The sequence below is a fragment of the Panthera onca genome, chromosome C2, assembly GCF_046562875.1.
Source record: "Panthera onca isolate mPanOnc1 chromosome C2, mPanOnc1 haplotype 2, whole genome shotgun sequence".
Classification (NCBI taxonomy): Eukaryota; Metazoa; Chordata; class Mammalia; order Carnivora; family Felidae; genus Panthera; species Panthera onca.
The window spans coordinates 157,299,522-157,323,083 of NC_138347.1; the positions used below are offsets into that span (position 1 = coordinate 157,299,522).

General features: G+C 49.5%; 2 long non-coding RNA genes across 3 annotated transcripts; both read right to left on the reverse strand.

Annotated features, from left to right (window-relative positions):
• Positions 1–862: 862 nt before the first annotated feature.
• On the reverse strand, positions 863–5,714 carry LOC132682856 (uncharacterized). Its single transcript, XR_009611904.3, has 3 exons — positions 5,617–5,714; positions 1,389–1,605; positions 863–1,280 (listed from the first exon to the last, which is right to left on the reverse strand). It is a non-coding gene; the product is annotated as an uncharacterized LOC132682856 (long non-coding RNA).
• Positions 5,715–13,865: 8,151 nt separating this feature from the next.
• Positions 13,866–20,855, reverse strand: LOC145712431 (uncharacterized). 2 transcript variants are annotated; one of them, XR_014135263.1, is made up of 3 exons: positions 20,504–20,855; positions 17,997–19,694; positions 13,866–16,332 (listed from the first exon to the last, which is right to left on the reverse strand). It is a non-coding gene; the product is annotated as an uncharacterized LOC145712431 (long non-coding RNA). The 2 variants fall into 2 exon arrangements; XR_014135262.1 differs by lacking the exon at positions 20,504–20,855 and adding an exon at positions 20,416–20,495.
• Positions 20,856–23,562: the final 2,707 nt, after the last annotated feature.

Sequence of the window (23,562 nt, forward strand, 5' to 3'; positions counted from 1 at the left end):
ATGAGGTCACACAGAGCCCTGATCGTAGTAGAAGCAACTTAGGGTTTGGCCTCACATTTGGGGCGGCCTGAGGCAGGCGCCCAGCACGGGGATTTCCCTCGAGGGGGAGGACCAGCCTCCAGCCTGTGCGCATCTCCCTCTCTTCTCTGAAGCTGCCTCTCGGAACGGATCCGCAAACTGGCATGCGAGTCTGACCATCTGTCCCCAGTGATTTTGATTCCCATCAATCAGTCTCCCTTATTCATTAATAACACTTTTTAAAAAGCGCTCGAATGTCCATTCATGCATTTATTCATTCAGCATCGAACTGCTCGCTAGCTATTATGAGGCACATGGTAGAGGCCTGGGGGCAGAGACAGAGGAGCAAACGTCGGCCTTGCGGGCCGGCACCTACGGGCTGGGGGAGGGCAGAGAGCCGGGCGGGCGGTGGGAGGGGCTCTGAGCGTCGTAGGCACCTGTCTGTCTGTGTGTCCAAGCAAGGGCCCCCCTTCCCCTCCACGTGTCCTCCCCCGTCTCTGTTCCTGTCTCCCTTCTCCTGCCCTTTCCCTCCCTCCTCTGTCTCCCATGCGTGCTCCAGTCTGCATGTCTGCATGCTCCAGTCGGCCCCCTCCCCCGCACACAATTTGTCCCTCCTGGGACTCTCTTCTCTCACCCCGCCCTCACACCCCCATGCATCAGCCAGGCCCTCCCAACCACCAGGAACCCTCCACAATCGGAGGCAAGGAGGAAGCAGCCCTCACCACGAGATAAGGGACAGAATTAGGGTGGCGGACCAGAATCATGCCAGACGCTTCCTAGGGGGAGGGGAAAAGGCCACAGATGATAATGAAACGGTGCTCGCTGCCATGACAACTGCGATCACTCAGCCACGATACCAACAGTTTAGAGACAACAAAATCAATCGAACGTTTATTTCCCCAGTACAACCGGCATCCCTAAGGAGGTGGAAACCAAGCAGGAGATGCCTCACCTGCCGGAGAACTAGGGTGCGAGGCGGGGCTTGGTCCTCCCTTCTCCAATTTACTGTCAGTTGTGACATCATTTTCGGCGGTGCCCTGCGTCTGACTCTTCACCTGTGTCAACTGGGTTGCCTATGGCTGTTGGGCGTCTACAAGGAGCCCGGGTGAGGAGGTCCGGCCCTGGGCTGGGGTGGGTGGCCCTGTTTCTAGCCACGGCCTACGGGGCCTGGATGGCTCAGCGCAAACACTGTGGACAGGAGGGTGGGAGGCGGGACCCCACATGACACAGCAGGCAAGCAGCATCGTTGTTCAGAACAAAGCCTAAAACCAACGTGGGAAACTGATTAGCGGGGCCGTGTTGTGGCTGTGGCCAAAACCACGCAGATTTATCGGGTCCAGCAAAGGAAACGCCACGAGGGCGTCATTTACGTTTGTGCCCCGGGTGGTTGATAAACGTGGACATGAGGGCTCTGTAACGGATCTCCTCGCGCTGCTCTGTGAGCTCGGCCAGCCACGGGTGGGCGTTTCGGAGGGAGCAGGGGCATCGTCCCCAGGGAAGTCACCAAATGCTCCAAGGCGGAGGCAGCAACCAACCCTGGATGTTTGATCTCTCGTTTATTCTGCGTCGTCAGCATGGCAAACAAGGCTGAATGGAGCAGTGAGTCAGCACTGTCTTCGTACCACAGTCTCCCCGCCCCCCAGGCAGAAAGTGGCTTTCAAGGGTCTCTGCCCTGAAAAATACTGTCGAGTGCCAGAAATCTCAAACTGTGCGAGATACGTATGGAAGCCTGGAAACACTGCCTGGTGTGCGTGGCCGTCCCAAGGAAACGGCTGTAAGAGAATCCACCTGTGCTGGGGCGTCTGGGAAAGGGAAGGGGGTGGTTAGAGGACGTGCCGCCCCTACCCATCCCATTAAACGCGCTCTGTGGTTCAGAGCCAGACAGGCATTTGTGGATCCCATTCCCCTATTGGCTGCAGGAGGCTTGATCTGTGTGTGGACCAAAGAAAAGCTACTTATCCCTACTGGAAATTTCCTTCTAATTCCCTGGCATTGTTCAGCAGAGAAAGGTGAAACAAAGGCCGAATTCATTCACAGACAGGAGCTTCAAAGTCAAAACATCAAGGAGACAGCTCGAAACTTCCAACAGCAGCTCTGACCCAAGTTCTCCAACATTTCATATTTTCAAAAATCACAAGAGATGAGCTGTCCCCAAAGAGCTGATCCCCTTTAATTTCTGTTTCAATGCCTCAAAGCAAAAAGTGCAAGTGTTCAGACTCTTCTCCCCCTGCTGCCAGGCAGGCCTTGACAGGCAAGGGCCTCATATTGTCCCCTTTTACTTCTCCGTCTTGAGGCGGAAGGCTACTTTCCAAACTAGGGGGGGCTGACACTAATCAAGCTGACAGTTGCCATAGCGAGCTTATTGCTTCAGAGTAAAAGACGTTGAACATTTACATCCAAACGTCTCATTGATTTACCACATGGCCACATGGATCTACAAACAAATAAAGACTGGCTTTGAAACAAGTGCCATTGCAAAAACAGTTTGGCGGGTTCTTAAAAAATGACACGTACACCCACCATATGTTCCAGCCGTTCCACAACGAGGTATTTACCCAGGAGAAAAGCAAAATGTGAGTATTTGTAATAGCTAAAACCTGAAAGCAATCCAGATGCCCATCAATAGTGAATAAATGCGGCATAAACGAAACAACCTAACCCGTTGTGGTGTATCCAATGCCATGGAATACTACTCAGCGGTTAAAAAGGGGGAAACTAGTGATCTAGGCAGCGAGGTGGCTAAATCAAAACGGTTAAGCTGAGGGAAAGAAGCCAGACAAAAAAGAATTTATATAAAACTTCAGAAAAGTCAGAGTAATCTGTGCTGACTGAAAGCAGATCAGTGTTGGCCTTGGAGGGGTCGGGGGTGGGGGTGGGGCGGGGAAGGGTCCAGGGAGTGAGGGGATGGCAAAGGAACAGTAAGGAAATTTGGGGGGTGATATGTTCTCTGTCTTGAATGTGATGATGGCTTTGCGCGTATATACGTATGTCAAGACTTGTCCATTGCACCCTTTCAATGTATGCCGTTTAGTAGATCAATCAGGCCTCAACGAAGCTGTTAAAAAACAAAGCACCATGATGCAAACATAACAGGGACTACTTATATACCCCTGCCTTAAACAACTAAAAAGCCAGGGGGACAAATATGAAACAACAATTTCCAACACTGGACAGCAGTCAAGGCAGGATCTCTGAGAGAAGGGGGACAAACGAGGCGAATCCTACAATGGTAGCAGCTCACTGCCTAGAGAGAACCCAAACGAAGACTGGTGGTCCCTAAGAGTCGAGGAGACATCAGTTCTGAGTTCCGGAAGGTCAAGGCAGCTCAACGTTGCAGGGCAGAGTACCGGAGAGGAGAAGCTGTACACACAGAGGCGACTCCATGGACTGTCAGATAAAAATCTCCAGTCGTTAATTTCCGATCGGTGGCTGCATATGAAGAAATTCCTCAGGCAGAGGAAAAGAACCACTCAAAAGTCACAGACAGGACCGTTCCTGGAGTGCTTACGGGGCTAGAAAGGACTGGTATTCCCACTGGCCAACGTGGAGACCTTGTCATACATGGGTAGCCTCCTGAGAGGTACTGAATTAATGGTAGGGTTAAATTAGCCCTGGACTAAAAGTTGTTCTGGACCTAGCATAGACTTTAAAAGTAGAGTCTGTACTTTGTGAATGGAGGTCTGGGTCCTTGGATCCCCCACGAGAAGATTTTCCTGGGGATCTGCACACTAATAAAGACAGCCAGAAGGAAAGAAGCAAGCACAAAGCAGGTTATTAAGGCGAAAGTACGCTCTCAAGGCGGGAGGGTGGCCCCCAGGTTGTTTTGGGATTGGATATTACTGGGTTTCTCTGGACTGGGCTGAGCTGGGACGTTCAGTGGGGTGGTCTCTAATGGACTCTGCTTCCAGTCATGCGGGGATCCCCTCCCACAGGTTGGGAGGGGGAGTTCTTGACCCTACAAGGTTTGTACTGGGACCCTCATGGCAGCCTTTTTCCATCAGGCGGGGCTGTGTACCCACCATGCAAATGCGTTATAAACCGAGTCTAGGGGTTGCCCTGGGGCAGAGGTAGAAAGGGAGAGCGCCCGCTCCACACCTGCGGCTCCTGATGTGTGAGCCCCAAGGTCTCAGAAACCACAAGGTCAGGATGTCGTGTCCCCGGGCTTTTCATGCATCGCCTATTTCTCACCGTCCTGCAGCTCAGGTGTCTATCATTCCCCCCTCAAGGACTGGGGTCTGTGCACCGGGCGTTTCTTCCACTGCTCAGGTCTAGCTTCTACCTAACAAAAGGCAAGCCCCAAAAGGATCAAACTGTTTCCAAGTAACGGTGTGCCAGAACAAAGTCCAACACTCTTTCAAGGAATAAAACAGAATCGGGTACTGTAAATTTACCATTACCTGGCCTCCAGTAGGAAATTAACAGGCGTGCAAAAGAGCAAGAAAACGCGGCTTGTAACCAGGAGGGAAAAAAAGAAAGAAACAGGTCCAGAAGTGGCAGGGATGATGGAAACAGCAGGGGAGGATAGGAAGATAGCCGTTATAAACCTGATCAATTACCATATTCTAATTTATATTTATATTATTATAAATTATACACGTATTAAATTGCATTTTTATAATTCTAAGGAGATAATCATCTTTATATTTATATTATTAACTATAAATCTTATCAGTCATCAAGGCTGTTAAAGCAAAACACGAACTCGACCATGAGAGAAATGGAAGATATAAAAGAACACCCAAATAAAACTCCTGGAGGTGGAAAATACAATATTTGAGAAACCAGTCATGAACAACATCCAGTATCTCGACGGTGGAACTCACTTCCAGGCCGTCAAGTGATAACTGAATCACCACTTCCTTGAAGCCTTCCCGGCTGGAACGGACTCGATACCCCACGCTCGGTGCCGCTACCCTCCCCTTCAAAACACTTGTCCTATTCGTGATACTTCCATCGTCTGTGGGGCTGTGCAATGCACGTCTGCCTCTCCCCCTGCACCGTGAGGCCCATGGGAGGCCACGTTCGCTTGCCGGAGTGCCGGTGCCCAGAACAGTGCCAGGCTGAGGGAAGCGCTCAATAAATATATTTGGAGTGAGCGAGGGAACTCTTCGTCATCGGCTTTGCATTGGATTCATCTGGAAGTTCTGGCTTAAAGCATCACCTCTGGGGGCTCCTGGGTGGCTCAATCGGTTAAGCATCCGACTCTTGACTTCGGCTCAGGTCACGATTCGTGAGTTTGAGCCCCACGTCAGGCTCCATGCTGGCGGTGAGGAGCCCGTTTGGGATTCTCCCTCTCTCTCTCTCTCTGCCCCTTCGCTGCTTGGGCTCTCTCTCTCTCTCAAGATACACATTAAAAAAAACAAAAACAAAAGCATCATTTCTGACCTCCTTCGTCGGCCAGTGCCGTGATGCTGGCTGACCCTGGCTACAACCCTCCCAGGGCCTCATAAAATGTGCTTCCTGCAAGCACTGCTGAGTCCTGAATTAAGTGTGAACAGAAGACTCACTGAGCCCTGGAACCAGCTGCTGAATGTCGCCGACCTTTGGGTTCTCAGCTACTCAGTGAGCTTGCTGAAGCAGACGTCTCTAAAAACTCACCCGGCTCTGGAGTTCCGGGCTGCTGCTGTGATCCAGTCTCCCAGCTCCTCCTCCTTCCCCCAGGATCCTCGCCTCCCAGTATCTATGCCCTGTGTATGCTCTGCCTGCACTGGATTTGGGTCTTCTGTGTGACCAACGAGTAGGGGAGGGTCGTGTGTGACTTCGGAAGCTAAGTCATAAAGGGCATGGTGGCTTCTGTTGTGGTCTCTTGGCTTGCCCGCTCTGAAGGACACCAGCCACCATGTTGTGAGGACACTCAAGCAGCCCCGGGAGAGGGCCTCATGGGAGTAACTGTGGCCTCCTGCCAGCAGCCGAGCGAGGGAGACGAGTCAGAATTGGATCCTCCTGCTCCACTCAGACCTTCGGTTGACCGCAGCCCCAGCCAACATCTGGCCTCGACTTCATGAGAGACCCGAGCCAGCTCCACCCGGCCAAGCTGCTCCGAGCCCTGACCCACAGAAGCTCCAAGACATGATCGCTGCTCACGGACGTTTGGGGTGCTTTGTTACGCAGCATAGATGACCAGTGGGCTGGTACCAAAAGCTGTCCTTGCTACTCTCTTTAATTATTTCTGCTGTGAAGATAGCAAACACTGAATCATCGCAGGAGCTCAGTCTCCACAGTGGAAATTATTCCTAATTGGGGGGCCAAGTTGGGGACCTGGAATCTAGAACAAGGCCTCCAGGATTACGGAGGTCCCCTTTTATTCATTGGGTCACGGAGGACCTGATGCTACCCCATCCCCACTGCGCTCCCCTCTTTTCCTCCTTTTTCTCATGAGTTGTTTTTCACTCCGGTTTCAACACTGTTACTCCCTGCTTCTGGTTTTCTTTTCATTTTTTTATTTTTTTAATTTAAATCCAAGTTAGTTAACATATAGTGTAATAATGAGTTCAGGAATAGAATTTAGTGATTCATCACTTACTTGTAACAGTGCTCATCCCAATAAGTGCCCTCCTTAATGACCCTCACCCATTTAGCCCATCCCCCCCAATGCTCCCCCCTCCCCCCCACCAGCACCCCTCTGTTTGCTCTCTGTATTCAAGAGTCTCTTATGGTTTATCTCCCTCTCTGTTTTTATATTATTTTTGCTTCCCTTCGCTTATGTTCATCTGTTCGTAAATTCCACATATGAGTGAAACCATATGATATTTATCTTTCTCTGACTGACTTATTTTCCTTAGCATAATACACTCTAGTTCCATCCACGTTGTTGCAAATGGCAAGATTTCATTCTTTCTCATCGTTGAGTAATAATCCATTGTATATATATATATACCACATCTTCTTTATCCACTCATCAGTTGATGGACCTTTGGGCTCTTTCCATACTTTGGCTGTTGTTGATAGTGCTGCTGTATACATTGGAGTACAAGTGCCACTTTGAATCAGCACTCCTGTATCCTTTGGATAAATACCTAGTAGTGCAACTGCTGGGTCATAGGATAATCCTAGTTTTAATTTTCTTGAGGAACTTCCATATTATTTCCCAGAGTGGCTGTCCCAGTTTGCATTCCCACCAGCAGTGCAAAAGACATCCTCTTTCTCCACATCCTCGCCAACATCTGTTGTTGCCTGAGTTGTTAATGTTAGCCATTCTGACAGGTGTGAGGTGGTATCTCATTGTGGTTTTGATTTGTATTTCCCTGATGAGGAGTGATGCGGAGAATTTTTTCATGTGTCTGGTAGCCATCTGGAAGTCTTTGGAAAAGTGTCTATTCATGTCTTTTGCCCATTTCTTCACTAGGTTATTTGTTTTTTGGGTGTTGAGTTTGATAAGTTCTTTATAGATTTTGGATACTAACCCTTTATCTGATATGTCATTTGCAAATATTTCCCCCAGTCCGTTGATTGCCTTTTAGTTTTACTGATTGTTTCCTTTGCTGTGAAGAAGCTTTTTGTCTTGATGAGGTCCCAGTAGTTCATTTTTGCTTTTGTCAAGTAAGAAGTTGCTGCAGCTGAGGTCAAAGAGGTTGTTGCCTGTTTTCTTCTCTAGGATCTAAAAAAAATTTTTTTAAAACCATTTATTTATTATTGAGAGACAGAGAGAGACAGAGCATGAGCAGGGGAGGGGCAGAGAGAGGGGCAGACACAGAATCTGAAGTAGACCCCAGGCTCTGAGCTCTTAGCACAGAGCCCAATGTGGGTCTCAAACTCACAAACCACGAGATCATGACCTGAGCCGAGGTTGGACACTTAACCGACTAAGCCACCCAGGCGCCCCTCTCCTCTAGGATTTTGCTGGCTTTCATTCTTATGTTTAGGTCTTTCATCCATTTTCAATTTATTTTTGTGGGTGTAAGAAAGTGGTCCAGGTTCGTTCTTTTGCAAGTCACTGTCCAGTTTTCCCAGCACCATTTCCCAGCACCAAAAGAGACTATCTTTTTTCCATTGGATATTCTTTCCTGCTGTGTCAAAGATTAGTTGACCAGATAGTTGTGGGTCCATTTCTGGGTTCTCTATTCTGTTCCATTGATCTGTGTCTTTGTTTTTGTGCCAGAACCATACTGTCTTGGTGATTACAGCTTTCTAATACAGCTTGAAGTCCAGGATTGTGATGCCTCCAGCTTTGGTTTTCTTTTTCAGGATTGCTTTGGCTATTCGGGGTCTTTTCTGGTTCTATACAAATTTTAGGATTGTTTGTTCTAGCTCTGTGAAGAATGCTGGTGTTATTTTGATAGGGGTTGCATTGAATATGTAGATTGCTTTGGGTGGTATCGACATTTTAACAATATTTGTTTTTCCAATTCATGAGCGTGAAATGTTTTTCCATTTTTTTGTGTCTTCTTCAACTTCCTTCATAAGCTTTCTATAGTTTTCAGTGTACAGATTTTTCACCTCTTTGGTTAGGTTTATTCCCAGATATTTTATGGGTTTTGGTGCAACTGTAAATGGGATTGATTCCTTGATTTTTCTTTCTGCTGCTTCATTATTGGTGTATAGAAATGCAGCCTATTTCTATACATTGATTTTATACCCTGTGACTTTGCTGAATTCATGTATCAGTTCTAGAAGTTTTTGGATGGAGTCTTTTGGGTTTTCCACATAGAATCATGTCATCTGCAAAGAGTGAAAATTTGACTTTCTCCTCGCCAATTTGGATACCTTTTATTTCTTTGTGTTGTCTGATTGCTGAGGCTAGGACTTCCAACACTATGTTAAACAACAGTAGTGAGAGTGGACATCCCTGTTGTGTTCCTGACTTTGGGGGGAAAGCTTTCAGTTTTTCCCCATTGAAGATGGTATTAGTGGTGGGTCTTTCATATATGACCTTTAAGATCTTGAGGTATGATCCTTCTATCCCTACTCTCTTGAGGGTTTTTATCAAGAAAGGATGCTGTATTTTGTCAAGTGCTTTTTCTGCATCTGTTGAGAGGATCATGTGGTTCCTATCCTTTCTTTTATTAATGTGATGTATCACATTGATTGATTTGCAGATATTGAACCAGCTTCTAGCTTCTCTGGAAAAGCAGGAAGGAATCATAATCCAGTGTTGTTCATGGGAGAAAGGAAAGTGGAGGAATTTATCTGCCTCGCTCCCACCTTCTATCTCCTAGTATTTGCCCCATGGGGAGCTAGCTCCCTGATTTATCCAGGCCTTGGTAACTGTCCAGGAAGCCAGACCCCACACCCCGCAGTGAGGAATTTCATCCAAGTCCAAAAGTGGAAAGCATCCAGGAACGAGTGGGGCACCAGCCAAGAAAGGAAACAAAGTCACTGAGCAACCTGAGAAGATATACAAGATGCGTGTCCCATATCATTACCTTCTTGGCCCCTTGTCTAATTCCTCAGATACTAACTCGCTAGCGCAGCCCTAGGAAGGCCTGGATTCTTCTTTTGACTGCATCGGTTCCTCAAATGTTTAATGTAGGTGAAGATGTGATGAGACTGAATATTACTGTCAGCTGTCCCTCTTGGGCTTCAAGACAGATGGACACACTCAAACCCTGGCCTGCAAAATACAAATCTTCCTCTTCGGCTTGCTGGAAGGACGTCTTAACTCTCGGTAAAGGGTCGCTAAAGCAGCAACTAACGTTCACCCACCAGCTTAGAAAAGGTAACTTAAGGGGCACCTGGGTGGCTCAATCGGCTGAGTCCGCAATTCTTGATTTTGGCTCAGGTCATGATCTCATGATTCATGGGATCGAGCCCCACGTTGGGCTCCATGCTGTCTTTGTCTCTCTCAAAATAAATAGACTTATAAATAAACTTATAATTAAATAAACAAATGAACATTTTTAAAAAAGAAACTTAATTGGGTAGATCTGGAGCTTTTGGGCCACCCCTGGGCTGTTTCAGACAAAATTAAAAGACCCTGGAGCCCACATTTTTTTTTCTAGGAAATGAGGTGTTCACTCCCAAGAGTTCACCAAGCTTCTTTTTAGTGGCAACCCTTGGAGAGTGGCTGCAAGCGGCAGACCGAGGCCCCGCGAGTCCCTCCGAATCCCGGTGTGCTGAGAGGCCGAGGCCAGCTCCCATTAGCAGATGAGAATGGGCGATTGGTGGATGGACAGACGGATGGATGGATATGCAGACGGATGGAGGGGGAATGGGTGGGTAACTTAATGGACGAGACAACTGTTGGGTTTCATGGATATCTAAGAAGCATTGTCCACACACCCAACAGCCTTAAACGCCCCCTCTCCAGCAGGCAATCAAGGAAATCGTTGCTCTGGGTTTCACTGTGAATGCGCCTCTCCAACAAGCATTTTCCTTGTCCCCACCGCAGCCACCGCCTCCAGTCCCCCACCCTTCTGGCTTGTTATCAGCTCCGCGCCGTCTCTTTGCATTAAAGTGACAAGCAGTGGCGCAAAGCTGACGACAGGAGGCTGGGGCTGTAATTCGCACTGACATTCACTGGTGCGATCCACTTACTGCCTGGTAAGCCAAACAGGAGATTTGTCTGATTTTGATCCCGGGAAGAGAAGTGACAGCGTTGCTCTCCTCCTGCCACTCAAATCGAGGCACCAGGCTGGTCCTCGGGCCCGGGGCCGGGCTGGCGATGCCCACCTGCACAACATGGGTCTTCAGGATCCCCTTCCCTTCCTGGGGCTGGAATTGCCTTTCAGACCTGACACGTGGCAAACACGGGACGGGACGAGGGCCGTGGTTGGGGGCGGGTGGATCCCGTGCACTCTCTCAGCGGGGGCAGTGCAGTTCACAGGTTGCCAGGGGCCTCCAAGGCCTCTCCGGGGGAATTAAGGGCCGCTGGGATGTCAGACCCCAGCTGACAATACCTCAGCAGTCCTCTTTCTGCCTCCCCACCCCCTGTCTTTAACGTGTCCCCGCTGCGAGAGAAATGCCATGGAATGAGAGGCTCACAGGAAACCACAGCAAGGAGTCAGCTTGTGGGCACTGCCTGCTACATCATCTACAAGGCCCCGTGCGACATTTTTCAGACACAAAACTTGATGCCCTGGGAGGTTAAGTGACTTGCCCATGAAAATGTGGAACCCCCTGTTCAAAAAAAGCAGGAAAACTATCATTAAAGGGACTAAGATAGAAGGCTTTTACCTTTCTTCTGTGGTCTCTCTCTGAGTTGTCGTGGTGTTTTTTATTTGCCGTATAATGCTGTTCTAAGCAAAAAAACCCAAAAAACAAAAAAACTAAATAAGTGAATAGATGGACGAATGAATAAATAAATGAATAAAATATTGATTACTAGCATGGATTTAACCATTCATCTTTCTGTTACACGATGGCAGTTTTAAACGCACCTGCAAGAGCTCTTAACTCAGATGTGGAATCACCAAAACGACACAGTTCATATCTCCTATTTCATAATGCATACACAATATATTTCATTCCTCTCAGAATAATGGAAATGTTCTTGCTGTTCCTACTTCACTTCTTGAAACACACATTCTATCAACTCTCTGTACCTTTCCCTTGCTGATGAGTGGGGAAGGGTTGAAAGGAGAAGATTCTATGACTGCCCTTCCTTCCATGTCCTCACTTTCAGTGTCAGTGGTTGGTTATTACCAGGAAACAACCCAAGACCGAGATAGGTTTCCTTGGCCTTTCTTGGAACCCCGCTGTCTTCTTTCCGCAGTCAAGGCCAGTTGTGGTTGGACACAAAGCTTAGCTCCCCCACCCCGCCCCCCGCTTAGCCAGTCTTATTGGTAACACGCTTCCCTTGTATTCATTGCGGGTCTGTGGGAACTTGGTGCTCCCGTGACGTTGAAAACGCTATTTGAGATGGGGCAGCGGGGAACAACAGACACTCATATTGTTCACACATCTCTGCTGACGTGCACGCTCCATTGTCTCATTGACTCCTCTTAGAAAACACAAGTTCAAAGATAAAATTGTTGAGAATTTCAAGATGGTGACAGCAAAGCATGAAGTGGGGGCCGTGCTCACCCACGGACCTGGCCCTGCCCATCGGGACGGTGGGATGTGAGAGCTAACACTCAGTGCCTACGGTGACCTGGCACTGGGTCAAGTTCTTTATGTGTTTGAACTCACTGAGACTTCTTGGCAGGCGCCCACAGCGGGTAAGTTATTACCCCATTTCTCAGATACAAAACTTGATGCGCTGGGAGGTTAAATGACTTGCCCAGGGTCACAGCACCTGCCGATGACAGAGGTGAGATGCAGACCCAAGCAGCGTGGTCCTGCCGTCCATGCCCCTGGCCACGAGGCTAAACTGCTTCTCAGGATAAATCAAGGGAACATTTGGTGGGGGGCGGGGGCGGGGGCGGGGAGTCACACATTTTTTCCTCTCGTGTCTGTATTCAGGTTTATACATCCGGGTTGAGGAGTCTTTCCCTTCCCTTCCCACGGGAATCCATAACTTTACTTCTTCAGAATGCCACCTTTGCTCAAACCTGGGTTAAGGGGCTTAGCAACACTTTAAAAATGATGGGGGAGGGGCGGTGAGGTTCACACTGGGAGGCTTTGGGGGGTGTGGGCCCCAGTAAGTCAGGACAGGGCAGCAGGGGTCTGGGGAAGCCCCTTCCTCCCAGCTGCTGTTAGACTCAGGAGCCTGGGAATTGCAGGAACCCAGCCAGTGAAACCTTGGCTTGGTTTCTCTTGTCCCTTAGTAAATGGTACACACACACACACACACACACACACACACACACGACCCAGCTGTACCTCCAGACTATGTTTTTAGAAACTGTGTCCCTTTGCCACCCCCACATCTCCTCTTTCTCAATGTGACTCAGAAGCATTCCCCACCTGCTGCCAGGAAAGCAGGAAGACATCGCTGAGCAGGTTCATCTGGTCACCCTTTGCATCCACAACACTGGCCTGCCTGTATCAGCAGGGAGGAAGGAGGAGAGCCAGCCAGGATGGAGGGCTGTGATAACTCCCTGTTGGTGCTTTCGTACACAGGAGAGGGCAAGGAACGGAGGAAGGGAAGGGAGTGGAGGGCTTGGGGTGGGGCGCACAGGAAGGAAGTGAAAAATCCGATAAGCACTTTGCACAAGGTCCTGGAAGATGAAGAGGTTGAAGAGTTGCCCAGTGGCCTTACATAGATAGGCCCTAATTGGTTTATCAGTCACTGAACAGTCTAGTCCCATTCAGCCATTTTTTTTATTATTTATTTTTGAGAGAGAGAGACAGACTGACAGACAGACTGTGAGTGGGAAAGGGGCAGAGAGAGAGGGAGACACAGAATCTGAAGCAGGCTCCAGGCTCTGAGCCATCAGCACAGAGCCCCATGCAGGGCTCAAACCCATGAACCACAAGATCATGACCTGAGCCGAAGTTGGACACTTAACGGACTGAGCCTCTCAGGTGCCTGCACCCCTGTTCAGCCATTTTTTGGCCAACAAAATGAGTTACCTTTCCTCTAGAGTAGTGTGTGCTCTCTGATTAGCCATCCAAACAAGAGCGATGTCAAATGTGGCTGTGTCTTCCCTCTCTCGGCATGAAAACCCCGTATCCAACACCACAAAGAATTCTGTGTCATGTGCATTAAATACACAGTTTGTATTAATACGTGTTCCTGCAGACTGTGTCCCATCGTTCAGGAGTTAAGAACAAATGTACCACAACTGGGGGTACTGACCAGTACCGATTGGACATCCAGACTTGAAGAAAGAACACCCGTGCAGGGAAGCTGTGACTTAATGCAACTGCTTTCGTCATCCTGACCGACCAGCCGTGCTTCCCCACGCTGGTGTTTTTCCTCTTTCCAGAACGCCGAAGGCTTTCTCCGCTCTTCCCATCTTCTGTCGCACAGTGCCTTTTGGACGCTCGTATCGAGCAGCGCCCGCGTGGGGCAGAGCCCTCTCCCGTCCCCTGATTCCTTGTTTGGGCTGTAATACGCTCTAGTTCTCTCTGGACACGATGTTTGGAAACCAACAGGCACGTACTCGATGCGCGGTGCAAATGCCAAGCGGCGCTGCTGATGTCACACCATTGACAAAAGAAGACAAGGCCCCCAGCAGATGGACTGGCGTCACGTTCCATACTCCACACGGTTGATTCTTGACAGCTCGGAGCAAACAGCAGCCACTTCGTCAGTGGGAGAGACGCAAGGTCTCATGTCGCCTCAGGCGAGAATTCCCCCAAACGGCCATTTGGGGGTCCTTGCCCACTTCTCAGCACATCTTCGTCTTCACGGTTCTTTTCTTTTCCCTCCTCAAAAATGCTGTTGGTCTCAGGTCTTAGGGACTATAATTGTTGTTCCTCTCAAAATAAAGATCAGGATCCTTTGTACAAAGTAGAGTTTATGACCCACGTCAAGTTGGGCCAACATGATCTCTACTAAAGAACCCCCGAAAATACCTCACTCCTTGCTTGCCCCATTTGGCGAATTTGAGTGAGAAAGGCTTGTGGGCGTGAGAGCATATGAAACCATACAATTATGGTCCCTTGTGTTTTATAGACAGGCCAAAGCAATGGCCAAACGTCAGCCAGTGCTGGACCAAGAAGGGGAGTCAGTAAAAAAGAAAGGACTCATTCTCTTCTTTTGTTGATAGTTTTCTGCTATCATTTTCCGAGTCTCCAGCAAGGGTTCTGACATGATGAGGATACAGTTTATGTTTATAAAAGATGGAGAGCTTGCTGTCATCCTGACCTGCTGCTTTCCAGATTTCTTCTGGCTTTAGCACAGGAGAGCCGGGGGGTTGAATGCCAAGGAGGTGGGGGGTTGATCCCTGGCTGGCTGACCCCACGTCTGGGTTAATCTCCACCAGCCGCCAGCCAGGTAGGAGGCATCACTTGGCTGTAGGGCCACGGTGGACCCTTCCTTTCAAGTTGTCGTGGGTTGCCAAGGAAACAAGGGTGTCTTAACGTTAAGAATAATTTGCTCCTTAATGGAAACAGTCTCTCTCTAAAGGAAAGTTAACTGGGAAACCATTTGAGTCATCCCAAGTTGCTGTCCCACCCCACCCCCGCCCTACTTTACCCTGTTTGCCTAGAGGTCTTAATTTTGATGATGTATGAGGTGTCAGCCAGAGGTCTTGTGCTCTGCTGCGAAGCACTATAAAAAGGCAGATGTATGACTGTGCCATCCACAAATACCCTAGAAAGTTAAGTGTTAAACCAATGTTAATAATAAATGTTTTCCTCCGAAGTAGGTTATGGCAGCACCACCAGAGCCCTTTGAAGTATAACAAACTAATAAAATCCCAGAGAGTTCAGGAACACCTAACCCTGCCATTGTCTTTATAGTGCAGTGAGGGAAGTTATTAAATGCCATTCCATTTTTTTCTGCCTGAAACCCTTGGATGGAAAGAGGGATGCTTCCCCACCCCCGACATCTGAACTTGATCTCCAAAGATGGGAAGTCTTGGGATGAGAAAGCCCCAGGGAATGGAGAAGTGACTCTTTAAAAGTCTTTTTGAGGACACATGGCCACTCATTCATCACGTGGACTCAGCCTACCCACCCACCCCCACCACTTTGCTACAAGGTCCCCTTGCTCTAAATGGGGGAGGTGATGTGGTCCAGCCTGTGTGTGCCAGTTATTCAGGGACCACTGGTCTCCACTCTGGCTCCTGCAGAGGTTTATCTGAAGAGAGCCCCCAAGTGGGGAGCCTGTAAGTAGGGCCACACACTTATGGGCACAAGAGTTAGAAGCTTACCTTGTTGCCCTGTCTTTTCTCAAGAAAATTCAAAGCCACAATTCTACATTCTGCCCCAACAGATGTAAAGCCTTGATGGCTCCTTGTCTTCCATTGCTTCTCATCCAATGGGAAGAGTGCTTGTTGCTGTATCTGTGGCTGTATTCTATTAAAAAGTCTTTCCTGACGCAGGAAAAAGAGTTGGAATGACAGGGAAAATGAGCCGCGGTCAAGAAATCAACATGTTCCGGTTTTAAGCTAGGTTCCCCAGAAGCAGATCGTGACGGAATATTCCAGTGAAAGTGACTCATTAGGAAGTGTTCCCGGTGTTTTACAGGTACTCAGGGTGTAGAAACAGGCCTGGGAAGCGTAGAAGAACAAACAAGACTAGATGTCAAGCCAAGTCCCTAGGAGGGTACTGTTGGCACAGTATGGGTCACGCTTACATGTCCCCATCAGAGATGAGAGAGTTGGAGAGTTGGTAGCCTATACTCCCCCATCTTTGGTTAAGGGCTGCAGGAGTGGGACATACGGGGCAGACCCAAAGCAGTTCCAGTAGCCTGGGGGTGTCCTCTGATGCGCAGATGCGGGTAAGCCTGGAGTGGAAGCACCGGGAGAGCCCATGTGCCCAGAAATAGCAAATGATCTGAGGGCACATCAACATAGGACTGACAGCCACTGCTTCACAACCCATCTGCAAGAGAAGCAGAAGAAGAAAGGCCGAGCTTATTTCCAGGTTAACATGTTTGCTCACCACTCATCCATTGACTCAGCAAACATTTACTGAGCGCTTGCTATATTCCAGCCATTGTGCTAAATGCTGGAGATTAAAAACAAGAAGACAGTACCAATCTTGTACTTGAGAAGCCAACAGTGTAACAGGGTGTGTGTTGGGGGGGGGGGGGCGGACACGTACTGAAACGTCTGTCACCCAGCTCAGGTTTGTTTGGATCCAACTATTCTTAGTTGCCATCCAGGTCTGTTCTAGGAAGGGCCAACCCTTCTACCTCGAGGAAGCTCTCTGTATAATTACATAATCCGCGGGTCATCGGGCTGAGCTGCTCAATGCTAATACTGTCCGTAGAGGTCTCTGGATGAAAAGCACAACATGGGTGTGAGGTATTATTAGTGATAAAGGTAGTGTTTAGTAATACCAGGATGAATAGGCTGACACAGGAGTTTTGCTCTGCATTCAGGGAAGTGTTCCGGGTCTCCCAGGCCCTTTATCTAAGAATCAAATGCTCCCAACATCTATAAAACATTCCTGTCCTGGTTCGTCTTAGGACCTGAGCATTTTTCTGGCATCCACGCTTTGGGAAGTGCCCTGCTGATTCCAAGGACGGTGGCTGCGTGGGCGGCATTTTAGCAACAGCCCAGGCAGATGGGTTACCTAAGGTTACAGTCACTCATTGCCCTTGACCAACGGGCCAGCCCTGGGAAGGGAGGAAACGGAATTGGAGTGGAGACTGATAGCAAAGCATTTCTCATGTGTAGGGTAAAGTGGGTTAGGAAAAGTACGGTCTCCGTGCCTCTCCATTCTTAGGGCTGAGGACTTGAAGATCAGAACAGGCCCTCGAGGGTAGCTTGCCAGATAAAAGAGAGGGCACACGCTGGAACCACACTTCAGATAAACAGTGAATACTTCTTTTGGCATAAGTATGTCCCAGACATCTCATGGGGTATGCTTATAGTGCAACCTGATTTGTCGCTTACCCGAAATTTAGATGCAACTGGGCATCTTCTATTTTTACTTGTTAGAGTTTACCGGCAACCCTACCCCCAGGGGCTTCTCCAGGAGGACTTTACTCCTTCAGTTCCCCGACCAGGTGAGAGCTGGAAGCCCACGTGACCAGGGGCGACTGCATCTCAGCCACATGGGGGGTTCAGATCTCTCTAATCCAGCCATTTAACTGAAGTCAACTAACATCACTTAACATCATCACCTGTTGCTGGGATTAGGGATGTAGACCCCAAACTGTTCTTTAACTTACACTGAATTTCCTTAGTGCCAAGCAGAAAGCCCAGCTGCCTTGGGGAGACAGCGGGCACGTGCGTGCATGGGTAGCAAAACGGAGGCAGAGAAACGACCAAAGTAAGAGTCTCTTAGCAGGGGCTCAGATTCCAGAATTTCTTTTTCAAATGTAACTCCTCAGATTTTGTTTTTAGTCTGGAATGGGCTTACCTTATGCTTATGAAGAAGTTCAACGATGCTTTATTATTTTAAAACTACCAGAATGAAAAGCTCGTGTAAAATTAAATGCCGTGTGCAGATTTTAAAGGCACAGAGAAGTATAACCAGCCCCAACCCTCAAAGCTGTCAACGCCTTTTCCCTGGCAGAGCACTTTCCCAGCAATTACCTCATCTGAGCCTTGACACAGTCTTGGGGGCAGGCGACACCGATGTTATCCAGCCATTTGGTAGGTGAGGCAGGTCAGGGCAACACAAGTTGAGGGCTTTGTCCAGAGTGACAGTAGCGGTGACATCTGTGATCCCGGTTCTTCCCATCTGAACAAGCTGTGGGGCAGTAAACCCGCAGCCAGACTCTGGACTTTAGAATCAAGGTCTGGGGTATGTCGCTTAAGGATTCTAGACCTTGCCTCTCGTAGCATATCTGGCAGAGGCCACAGATTCATTCCATAAATCTTTACTGAACCCGTATGATGTGCCAGGCATGGTCCAGGTGCTGGGGACACGGCTGGGAAAGGCAGACGAGGTTGTGGCCTTCCTGGAACTTCCATCCTGGAGATGGTGTCAGATGGTGACAAGTCCTCTGAAGATAGGGACAGAAGGAATGGGTGGGAAGTGGGGCCGCCTTATGGAAGGGGAACAGGAAGCTCTCTCTGGAGAGGGGCCGCCTGAACCACCAGTCTCCTGTCCCATCTGGATCCTTGGCTTAGCAGACAGCGGGAACGCAGAGATTCAGGACGGAAAAAGATTGGTGTTGGAGGGACAGCAGGGAGGCCAGAGGGTCAGAGTGGAGCTGACGAGCTAGAGAGCAGGGAGAGGAGGTCTGAGCGCCAGGCAGGCCATGGTCAGGAGTTTGGACTTTATTTTTATTGTGACAGGGAACGCATATCTTAGCCCTTCTCACCTTCTCCTGTAAGGCTCAAGAAAGACAGAGATTGTGGGCTGAGGCACAGACCAGGCAGTGTGGACAGCACACGGAGCCCCTCACAGATGACGGCCCGGAGTCCCATGGCCTTTGGAAGGGGGTGGGGGAGACACCCGGCTGCTGTCTCCTGTTCAAAGCTCGGCTGCTGGAGCCGGGGTTTTCCCAGGATGTAAACTTCTCTTCCCTGAAGCTTCAAGTGCTGCTCCTAGAAGCCAGCAGGGACCCTGGTAAGGCTTCCGATTCTGCTACACTAACTTTCAGGCCCTCGTGGCCTTTTGACACGGGCCGCAATGTCCCCGTGCGCCTACGCAGACCGCAAAGCAGAGACGGAGCAGTCCTGGCGTGAGGGTGGACGGAGCCGGGCCGTGGCACAGCCGGGCCGAAGAGCCAGCTCCTCGGACTTGGGAGGAGGTCACCGTATCCAGGAGCCAGCTTAAAACCCTGAGACTAGCAGCTCTTCAGGTGTGGTCCCCGGGCCAGCGGCATCAACACCAGGTGGGAATTCGTTAGAAATGCCGAGTCAGGACCCCTGGAGTGGAGCTCAGCATTCTGTGTTTCGACAAGCGCTCCTGACCCTTCTGGTAATTGAGCAGTTTGAGAACGACTGCTTTAAAGGAAAGCTGGGCGGGTGGGTTTTTATTTTTAATTTTTATTTTTTTAAAATATATATCCTGCTCTGGCTAAGACTTGGCTCTCAGCGTAAAGTCAAATGAGAACAAGACCCGAAACCTTCACGGCACGGGGATAGGTGATGTCAGGACCCCAACCAACCACGGAGCCTATCATCGGAGTTGTAATTCCTCCAATTCAATGGAACTCTGCGGTGAAACATACTCATGAAGAAGAAACCCTGGCTGCTTCTCCCAAATCGACCCCAGCCCTCAGTCTATTCTTGGCGCACTCTGGATGTTCCTGGGACAGCATTCGTTCTCGTGCTGACCTGCTGAAGACACAAAGGCAGTAAAACCCTCAAGGAGCTTGCATCCAGGAGAGGCTCGTGACTTGTAAACGAAAAGTTACAACGCAGGGCAGTAGGTGCTCCAGAGCACTCTGGGTTGGGGCGAGAGAGGCGGAAGGAAGGAGGGAGGAGGTCTCAGCCCGACCCGGAGGAAGAGGAACACGGGAGTGCGGGGAGTGCGGCAAGGGTTAACCCAGTTCAACCAGTCCGTGGCTGAGTCAGGTCGTGATGCAGTCAGATGGAAAGCTCCAGCCCACACCCCTGCTTTCTCCCTGAGAACAGAATTGTCTGCAGGGCCTGAGGGAGCCTGGAAGAGTCAGGGCACCACCCGCAGCCCCAGGCCCCAGGTTGCCGACCAGGCGCTCCTTTTTCTTTCTTTTTTTCCTTTTTAAATTTGTGTGTGTTTATTTACGTTTGAGAGAGAAAGACGGAGCGCAAGCGGGGGGAGGGGCAGAGAGAGCCGGAGACACAGAATCCCAAACAGGCTCCAGGCTCCGAGCTGTCAGCACAGAGCCCGACACGGGGCTCGAACCCACAAACCGCGAGATCGTGACCTGAGCCGAAGTCGGACGCTTCACCGACTGAGTTCCAGGCGCCCCTGAACTTTTTTTTTTTTTTTTTTTTTTACGCTTTCTGCATTTTCCTATGTTTCTACAACTGGCATGCATCCCTTTTATATGAAAAGTTCATAAACATTAAAACGCACACATAAGACTTCCCCCCGGGTGTAAGGAGCTCCTCTCTTGCTTCCTCCAGAGAGCTGCCTCCTGGTCCGGTCCTGGTGAGTGACCCACCTTGTCCGTTTTTTATTTCCTCTTGGCAAAATGGACGTCATAATCCTGGCCTTTCCCAAACCTCAGAAGATAGTTGCAAGTCACTGTCACCTCCTGCTTATAAAACCCCAGGTGAACGCTAATGACTGTTATTACTAACACACTAAAGCCTCCTGGGAGAGGTGAGTCACAGAGACTGTGACATCACTATTGAGACTCACACGAGGAAGGAATAGTCTCCTGGGACAAGGATTCCCGTGAGGCCGCCTCTTCCCGGACACCTTCCTCTTGCGTGTGTTTCCAAGAGGGGCCGGAGGGTGGACTTGTATGTCCATAGCTACTGCTGGGACCGGACGGCTGAAGCCTCGGCGACATACCGCTGAGCCTCTACTCAGACCCCGTAGAGCAGCACGGTTTGGCTGATGTCGGCTGGGATCAGCTGGCTTGGGCTCCAGGCTGCCGTTTGGGTCCGGGTCTGTGCCACATGTCTCTCTTCCTCCGGGGACCAGCGAGCTAGCTGGGGCACGTTCTTCTCACGGCGATGGCAGAGGCACAAGAGGTCACGCCCCGTCGCACAAGCACATCTCAAACCACTACGTGCGTCACATCTGCTAATATTCCCCGGTCAAGCCCAGAGTCGCAGGGCAGTAGACGTGTTCCTCTTCGAAAATTGTCGGAGGATCTGCAAAGCCACACGCAGAGGGTGTGGATGCAGCGAAGGGTGGAGAATGGAGGACAGTGACTCAACCCTGGACGAGGATGGTCGGGAAGGACGTGAGCGAGGAAGCTGTTGGCTACCTGACCACCTGGACTGGGGCAGGGGAGAGATTGGAAGCGGGGGGCTGCACCTGTTGGAGATGGCTGGGAAGTTCCTGAGCCGCACCCCTTCCCTTCCTCACTCACGGCTGATGTTTATAGGGGGCTCGGCTTGGAGCTCGGTGGGGCTCTCACCTGGGTCACGGCAGGGGGGAGAACGAAAGCAGGACTCCATTCCATCCAGCTGTTTTCCTAATCTACTCTGTTTCCAAACCTGCAGCCTGTAGCCATATTTTAAATGCTTTTTAATTGGCAGCATTCTTGCCTCTTGTGTTGCCATGGTTTTGAAAGGTTGTGTGTATTTTTATCATCTCAAGACCACATCTCAAGCACTTCTCTGGCGTGTAAACATCTTCATGATCAGGGTTCTCCCTGGGAAGATCGAATGGGTGTGTCCCCAGGCTGGCCTGTAAGGATCCATCTAGCGGTGTGGTCTCTCGCCTGGGAGGGTGGTCCACCCGCCAGGACGGCACCTGGGGAAGGCCGGGAGGAGGGGAGGCTTCTGCAGAAGTGCATGTGCAGGGCTGAGGAGATGCCTCCACAGAGACAGCAGAGAGGGACAGTTGCAAGGGACAGAGCCCGGGGGTAGGAGCTGGGAGGCAGCCGGCCATGCCGAGACTCGGGCTTCGGGGTCCCCCAGCCTTAATGGTGACAAACAAGGCCAGGCAGGAGGGCTGAGGGAAACGAATGCAATCTGTGACCCTGAAATATGGGGCCTAGCATCGAGCAAGGGCCTCTCACCAGCAGGGAGCCCGGGTTAGGATGATTTCTTTTCACTGGAACCAGCTACAAAACAGGAGTATCCTTTGCCTTCTGAAAAGAAACAGATACGTGTAAGAGAAAAAGGCCTCGTGTGGAATTCTGCCCAATAACGGCAGGACAAACATGGATGTCCCTGGTGCGTTTATACCTGCTTTGCAAGAACTCGCCGTCACTATCAAAAGTCAAGGGTTGAGTCCCAGTCTCATTGTGAGAAAAATCATCAGATACCTCCCCAAACACCTGACCGGCGCTCCTCAGAATCATCAAAGTCATCAAAAACGAGGAAGTCTGAGAAACAGCGACAGCCCAAGGGGATCCTAAGGAAGCCTAAGGATTAGACACGATACAGTCCTGGATGGGATCCTGGATCAGAAGAAGACATTAGGTGAAAGCTAAGGCAATCCAAATAAACTATGGACTTTTGTTAATAATGTATTAATAGGAGTTTGTCAATTGTAACAAATGTGCCATGCTAATGTAAGATGTTTATAAATACTAGAAACAGGGTAAGGAAGGTCGTGGAACCTTCCGTACTATCTTAATTTTTCTGTAAATCTAAAACTATTCTAAAAAATAAAATCCACTTAAAAAAATCAAGTCAAAGGTCAAGAGCACGGACTTGGAAGCCAGGTTGCCTTGGGTCCAATCCTGGCTGTTCTGACCTTGGACAAGCCAGTTAGCCCTTCCGTGCTTTGGTTTCTCCGTTGCAAAATGGGAGTGATCAGAGTACCTCTGACAGTCCTGGGGGCTAAACCCTGGAAGGGGGCCTGGCACCTTGTAAGGGCTACACGTGCTTATTTAATCGCAAATAAAACTGAAAGTGTGGGTCCACCTCCCGTGTTCTATAAAACAAGAAAAGCACACATTAGCTGAGTTTTTGTTTTTCTTTAAAAAAAAGAAAAAAAGAAAGGAAACGAGTTTCCGTGAGGATATGGAGAAAAAGGAATGGCCATGCACTGTTGGTGGGAAGGCACACTGGGGCAGCCACTGTGGAGAACAGTATGGAGGTTCCTCAGAAAGTTAAAAACAAGAGCCACCCTATGATCTAGTAATGCCAGTACTGAGTGTTTACCCAGGGAAACACTAACTTGAAAAGATTCACACACCCTTATGTTTACTGCAGCATTATTTACAAGAGCCGAGGCATGGTAGCAATTCTGGTGTTTATCAATAGACAAATGGGTAAGGAAAGTGTGGTAAACACACACACACACACACACACACACACACACAGGAATATTATGCAGCCACAAAAAAGGATGAGACAGTGCCATCTGAGACACAGATGGACCCAGAGGGTATTATGCTAATTGAAATAGGTCAGACTGAGACAAATACCATTCAACGTCACTTATAAATGGAATCTAAAAAAACCCGAATAAACGAAGAGCAGAGTCAGACCTATAAACACAGAGAACAAGCTGCTGATGGGGCAGGAGCAGTTGGGTAAAAGGTGAAGGGGGAAGGGAGACACAGGCTTCCAGGGGTGGAAGCAGGAAGTC